At 41.8% G+C, this 7,828-nt stretch overlaps 1 pseudogene; it reads left to right on the top strand.

Moving 5' to 3' along the window:
• The first annotated feature begins 6,925 nt into the window (after positions 1–6,925).
• Positions 6,926–7,547, top strand: LOC100766103 (annotated as a pseudogene).
• The last annotated feature ends 281 nt before the right edge of the window (positions 7,548–7,828 follow it).

Genomic DNA, 7,828 nt, shown 5'->3' with positions numbered 1-7,828 from the left:
GTGTTTAATGCCTTACCTTCCAATGTGAGGGTCTTACAAGAATCTTCAGGAGGATGGGTTGTGAGAGTGGAGCCTTTAAGAGTGGAGTGCCAGGCTTCACAGAATATGAGCACTTTGTGTCCCTTGCCAACTGGGACCAAGGCTATTGAAAAGGACACTCTACCTGCACACTTGCTTTGCCTTGATCTTGCACTTCCCAGCTACAGTTACTCTGAAAAATACTCTATTACATACATAAGCACCACAGTTTGTGGCATGCTATTCTCTCATCCTGCACTGACCGAGACAGCTCTTCACTGAATATAGAACTGTTTCCAAGTTTTTAATCACATCTACTTCCTCCCTAGATGCTTTCACAGAGGCTTTTGGTCTTTCCTTTGTTTGTTGCAGTAATTACCTGTTGCCCTCAAGGTCTGACCAGCCTATCTTGAAATGCTGAAAGGACTCAAGAGGCTGCTCCATCCTCTCCCGTGAGGGAGACAAATAAAGACCAGCACCCAAGGGGATTCCTGTTGGCTAAAAACAGAGCCATAACTCTGTATTCAAAATCGATGTCCATATTGCTCCTGGGACCAGCAAGCTGCACCAGGAAGGTGGGCTGCTGTCCTTCTGTCAGCCTCCCAAAATATTACAGCACTGTGGTACATAAATGCAGATGATTTTTTTCTTCATTAAGTATGTTCCTGGTTGTATTTTTAAACTTAAGTTCTAGACGTTCCAAAAAAAGTTGATTGGTTTTTTTTTTTTTCCTCTTGAAGCAAAATGCCCTATTTTGAACAGACAACAGCATACAATGAAAAAAAGCTAAACTGTGGAGGAGAGTCGGGGCTGAAAGTAATAAAGCAAATCTGTGTAATAGAGAAACAAAATATCACACCATGATGAAGTACTTATAGCATGGGTTGGATTGTGCTCCCTACCTGTCTTAGTTAGGGGTTCTATTGCTGTGAGGGGTTTCTATTGCTGTGAAGAGACACCATGACAGCAGCAACTCTTATAAAGAAAACCATTTAATTGGGGCTGGCTCAGAAGTCTAGCAGGACATGACTAGAGAAGGAGTTGAAAGTCTTACATCTTGCAGGCAACAGGAAGTCCACTGATTCATTGGGCAGTATCTTGAGCCGATACAAGACCTCAAAGCTCACCTCCACAGTGACACACTCCCTCCAACAAGGCCACACCTACTCTAACAAAGCCATGTGTCTTAAATACTACCAGTCCCCGAGTTTAAGGGGTCTATTACAAACTACCACACTAAACAAAAACAAAAGCAATAACAACAAAATATTCCTCATGTTTCCATGTTGTTATCTCTAATTCCTCAGAACATGACTGTATTTTGAAATGTTGCCTTTCAAGAGATAATTAAAGTGGGGTCAGATGGGTGGCATTTACCTAGCTTGTCTAGTTTCCTGATAGCACTAGTTAAGACAAACTACAGACATACTACAGAAGAAATACCATGGGAAGCTAAAGTGAGAAGCTGCACCAGACAAAGACAAAACAACAAGCACAGTAAACACACAAAGAAAAAAACAACAACAAAAAGACAAAAGAAAACAAAAACAAAGAAACAAACCTGCAAATTACCAAAATAACTTTCTGACATCTTGGACTCCCACATTGTAAGAAAATAACCTTTTTATTGTTGTTTTGTTTGTTTTTTGAGACAGGGTTTCTCTGTGGCTCTGAAGGCTATTGTGAAACTAGCTCTTGTAGACCAGGAGAGTCTGGAACTCACAGCCTGGCTCTGCCTCCGGAGTGCTGGGATTAAAGGCGTGTGCCACCAACGCCCAGTCTCAGGTTGTTTGTCATGGACAAGGTTTTTTTTTTTTTTTTTTTATAGCCCTAACTGTCCTGGAGACACCACCACCCACCCAGTCTGAAAAGGATTTTTAAAAATACTTTAGTGGAGCTGCTTTATAATTCCATAGCTATACAAGCATTATTTTTTCTTTTAATTATGTATAAGTCCATGTCTAAATGCAAGTATGTACAAGTGAGTATAGGCGCTAACCAGAAGCCAGCAGGAGTATCTGATTCTTTGGAAACTGAATTACAGGAGTTTGTGAGCCATCCTATGTGGGTCCTGAGAACTGAACTGAGTTCTCTGGAAAAGCATTCTTCGCTGCTGAGTACTTTTTAAATTTTATAATAAAATATTATAAATATAATATTGTAGAAATAAAACTAATCTGATGTCACACTGTTAGCCATGGCAGGAAGAGACTATGTCAAGCCTATTTGAAACCATTGTCACATGGCATGATATGTAATTAAGATACTTTCATATAGTACTGTTCCAGTTCAATTTTCTACCCTATTTACCTCTGGGACTTTGGAAAAGTCATTGTTCTTGCTGTGTTTGAGGTTCCAAGGTACGAAAGGGGGTAGTTGGGCCAGGCATTGGTTGGTGGTGTACACCTTTAATCCAAGCACTCGGGAGGCAGAGGCAGGCGGATCTCTGTGAGTTTGAGGACAGTCTGGTCTCCATAGGAAGGGCCAGGATAGGCTCCAAAGCTACACAGAGAAACCCTGTCTTAAAAAAAAAAGAAAAGAAAAGAAAGAAAGAAAGAAAGAAAGAAAGAAAGAAAGAAAGAAAGGGGGTAGTTGGACTGAGAAGTTCAGTGGTCCAGTGCCTACTTAGCATGTACAAGGCCCTGGTTTGCCAGACTTCAAATAGGAAAGGCCCTGGACTGGATGTCCTCTGTTGCAAAACAACAACAACAAAAGAGAGAGAGAGAGAGAGAGAGAGAGAGAGAGAGAGAGAGAGAGAGATTTACTTACTATGAAATCCTTTCAGAGAACCCTAAGATGGGGCTGGAGAGATAGATAGATGGCTTAGTGGTTAAGAACACTAACTGTTATACCAGAGGACCTGAATTCATTTCCCAGGAGTCATGGCTGGTGGCTCACAATCACCTATAACTCCAGCTCATGGAATCCGACTTTCTCTTCTGGCCTTTGTAGGCAGTTACACATATGTCATATACTTACACAGTCGAACATATGTAGCACATATAAGTATTTTTTAAAATCACCTGAGTCCCCACCATGCACCCATAGGCAGAACTAATTGTATTGGTATCTATCTATCTATCTATCTATCTATCTATCTATCTATCTATCTGTCTATCATGAAGTTTATTGCGGGGCAGGGGGGAATGGATGAATTTGGAGGAAGAGATAGAGGCTAGTTATGATCAAATTTCATTGCAAATATGTGTGAGATTCTCAGAAATAAAATATTTTAAATCCCCAAGATTTTATTAATGCTGGTAAACTTTAAAGCAATGCTATGGGGATGCTGGATTTGGATACTGTTAGAATTGCAGCTCTAATTTTAGGCCCTCACCACCAGCCTACTGTTAAAGCAAACAAAATCTACAATAGGCGTCCAAGCTGTTTTCCTGGTATAAAGAATTTGATGAAATGAAGTATCAAAAAAAATGTACCTTTTATGATTCCCCACTCTCTGTTAAAGGTCACTATGACCTCTTTTCCCTTTTCTTCTTAATGACTGATAAAGTGACCCAACTTTCCAGAATAGGCAAAGCTACAATTCTCAGCAAAACTAGTCTCTCAGCATGTAGCAATTGGATGGCACTCAGGCAGCATGGCGATTTGACATCCATGAGTCTCCATCGTGGCACCTATTTCCTAGTGGACTTTTTCATAGATGCTGGGTTATAGCATATAAAACCACAGTCCAAAGTTTGGAGCGATTGTTTCCCAGCTGTGGCTGCCTTGCTCCACTAGTGACAGACAAAAAGTTTGTCCTAGAGAGATGCAGGGACTCCCGCTGCAGACCCCTCCTCACTAGGGCTGATGCAGCTGCAGATGTCTCTGCCTACTCCCTGTCCCTTCTTACCCCGCGCTCCTCTGAACTGGTCCTTTGTTCTCTTAAGGAAATCAAAGGGAACTTGAAATTGAACTCACAGATGCTCGCTGGCTGAAGTTCGACATATGAGAGCCTGGGATTTCCAATAGTTTATATGACCCTTTCTTCCTAGCCTACCCTCCACACTCAATTCAATTAATCTCAAGTTGAAACAGATTTATTTATATTTTTCCAGAACATTCTAGCAATGTTGTCTTGATTTGGGCCAGGTCCTAAGTGTCTTCCTTCCCTCTGTTTTAAAAGAAACTTGAGACTCTGGTCCCTATTAAAGAGGAAGAAAGCATCATCGTTGTCCAGCTTCCCTCTAGCTACCCCGAATCTGAGCCGACTCCATGACTCATCTTTCCTAGAAACACAACAATGAGATCACCCAGTCTGCTTCCTTCCCACTCTGCTTATAGTTGAATTGGGCTCCTCTGTTCTCAGAGACTTTTTTTTTTTTGAAAAGCCCTTTGCTTGTTAAAATGCCAGAGTTTTGTTATATAATTGGAAGACAGCCAGTGATTGGTATTCCCCACCCCCCACCTATCTCAATTCTCATCCATAAAGCTAAAACTGTGTAAATGGTGGAAAAGATGCATGTCAATATTATTTTATTTTCTCCTGTGATGGGTGAGCACCGCTTCCACAGACAGCTACACCTGCATTCAATGACACCCCTTGAAAGTGTGCAATTGCAGAAAATGAAAATCTGATGCCCATTGCCAGCCACAGCTTTGACTTCTATTGTGCCTATCTCCTTTTAGTCTCTGTTGAGACCCTTATCACGTGACTGACCTGTCTCCACTCCATGACTAAATCCACAGGACACAGTTCATGTCACTTTAAATACTTAGCTGTACTGATTGATTAACAATGTGGTCTGAACTTCAAATAAATTTACATATCTGGCTATGTATTACTGTAAATGGATATTCACTAAGCCTATAAGTTACCATCATAAAAAAAAATACCTGGACAAATACATTTTCTGGAAATCACCAGATAGTCTGATGTTGTTATACAACCGGAATCTAGGCTATATTTGTTTTAAAAAGTTCTACATTTCAAAATTTCTGTGTCTATTGCTGAAAAGTATAACATAAAACAAGACATTAATCCATGAGTAATTAAAATATGCAATTATCATGTACCAACTTTTGCATTGATTATATGCAAACAGAATTGTCAAGGAGAAGAGAAGGGACTTACATGAAGGGGAGGGTTAAGGAGAAAGAGGAGGGTACTGGTCTAATCAAGGAATAGCTTCAAAATAGAATATGTCCTTGTATGAAAATGCCCAAAATGTGTTTCCACATTATAGAATGCATTTGTAACTTTGTCCATTTTATAATCTGTATAGTTCTGAGACATTAACCTTCAAAACTATCCTACAAGACTTACTCAGCTTCCTTTGAAATAGAATAAAGCCAGTTTACCATTACAATAAAAATAAATTTAAGAAACTAAACAGATGCAAGGAAATTACAAAGAACCTTAAGGAAATAACCTAGGATCCCAAATATTACCTCAGCTGCGTCTGCAAAATGAAGATGTATAAACTAATGTAGGACTTCTCAGTAATTCATACAGAAAAGTCCTTGAAATTTCCCATTTGGGTTGAGGAACACTATCTATTGGGTTAGTTTTCAGATAGATGTTGAGAGTACACACTCAAGAGTTTACAGCTGAAAACAGGCAATGCATACTTGAAGACTCTTCTTGTCACAGTAGTGTGCTTGGGTGATAGACAGTACTTGTCCATCATTAGCTGGACCGGTCTGAGCAGGTTTGCAATGGAGAATAGCCCCTTAGACTAGAAGGCAGAGGATAAAGGTGACTGGGGGTTAAATGTAACAACCTGGAGAAATTTAAGTAAATATGGCAGAATTTATGGGAGGTTCTGTGGTGTAAAGCCTTTGTGTATTCAAAAAGGTTCACATGTAGAGGACTAAATACTCTTAGTATGGAAGGATAGCCTGGGAAACTCAGATGTGCTCTGCAACTTCCAGTAAAAAACCTCCTTCTGTTGCAGCCCAAATCCCTGGAACTTATGTATGAACCATCTCTCTCCACTTAGTCTCTATGCCATTCTCCACCTAGAGTTTCATGGTCCTGTTTCTTCCTCTTTAAAATAGATGTATTCACTTGAGTGCATGAACACCTGCATAAATAAATGCTTATGCACATTAAGCACATTGTCTTAGTTAGAGTTTCTACAGCTGTGAAGAGACACCATGACCATGGCAACTCTTACAAAGAAAGGCATTTACCTGGGGCTGACTTACAAGTACAGAGGTTCCGTCCATTATCTGCATGGCAGGGATCATGGTGGCACACAGGTAGTAACGGTGCTGGAGAGGAGTTTGAGAGTTCTACACCTGGATGGCAGATAGCAGGAAGGAGCCACAAGGCCATGAGCACTTGAAACCTCACCCACAGTGATGCACTTCTTTCAACAAGGCCACACCTTCTCCAACAATGTCATACTTCCTTAAAAGTGCTGCTCCTATGGGCCTATGGGGCTACTTCCGTTCGGACCACCACATAATTCATGCAGGTGCCATAGACACCAGAGGGTGTTGAATCCTCTGAAACTGGAGTTGTAGGCAGTTTGGGACTACCTGATGTGGGCACTGAGACCAAACTCATGACCTCTGGCAAAAGCAGTAATGGCTCTTAACTACCGAGTCGTCCATCCAGTCCCTGGTTCTGCCTTTGAGATGATTTCCTTCTAGATTTTTCTGTGCAGATCCTAACACATGGACATAATTGTCAAGTCATGTTTGGGAGAATTGTCCATTTGCCCTCCAGCAGTAACACTCATATGAAAAGTCCTCTGGACACATCTGGGGCACATTCTGTTTTGACTTCCAATCTTGTTACCTTCCACAGGAAGGGATAAGTAGCCACGTCTTCCCACTTCTAAAGTAATTACTATCACAGCTCTGAGACGTTCTCCAAGCTGCTTCCAGAATACTTGCGCAGCATCAATTCACTATTCGCTTATTACTCTTCAAAATGGTCTTCACACAGGAGGCAGCCATGGCGCCCAGACAGAATAGCATGATCCTGAAGCCCCACTTCCACAAGGATTGGCTCAACCAGCTAGCACGCAAGATCCGCAGACTCAAGGCCCGGCAGGTGAAAGCGTGCAGCATTGACCCCCGTATCTGGTTCCATCAGGCCTATAATGAGGTGCCCTACAGTGAGATACTGAGATTGAGCTGGCAGGGGTTTCAGCCTGGAAGAATTTAGGGTGGCTGATATCCTTAAGAAAGTGGCTCGTACCATCGGCATCCCTGTGGACTCAGGGAGTTGAAACAAATCCACTGAATTTTTTCCACAGGCCAATGTACAGCGCCTGAAGGAGTATCGCTCTAAGCTCATACTCTTCTCTAGGAAGCCTCCTGTTCCCATGAAGGGAGATAGTTCTGCTGAAGAACTTAAACTGGCCACCCAGCTAACAGAATCTGTGATGCCTATCTGGAATGTCTACAAAAAGGAGAAAGCCAGAGCTATCAAAGAAGAAGGCTTTTGCTTCAAGGCTTCAAGGCTTCAAGGCTTTTGCCAGTCTTTGTATGGCCCGGGCCAATGCCTGGCTGTTTGACATCCGAGCAAAGGGGCAAAGGAAGCTGTAGAGCAAGATGTTGAAAAGAAAAGGTGATGTGCTGTTGGAGTATTGTAAACTATAATGGTAAGAGTCAGCAAAAACGGCCTTTGACTCCTGCTTAAATTGGGCTGCTGAAATATTCAGTGGTCATTATGTGAATCAAAAATTCTCTCTTGCCTTCTAAGGAACAATTCCTCCTTATCCGTGTGTCCCAGGGAACAAGCAACCTCAGTAGCTCCAACTTCTGGCCTCAGTGGATGAGACCTTGAGGAGCACTTGATGAAGGAGGAGATAGGAAGCTGCATAAACACTTTCCCAGCACTCCCAGGGCCAAT

The sequence above is a fragment of the Cricetulus griseus genome, chromosome 7 (genome assembly GCF_003668045.3).
Source record: "Cricetulus griseus strain 17A/GY chromosome 7, alternate assembly CriGri-PICRH-1.0, whole genome shotgun sequence".
NCBI classification, from domain to species: domain Eukaryota; kingdom Metazoa; phylum Chordata; class Mammalia; order Rodentia; family Cricetidae; genus Cricetulus; species Cricetulus griseus.
Note: the sequence above shows the minus strand (reverse complement) of the source record. Positions and strands in the feature narration are given on the sequence as shown.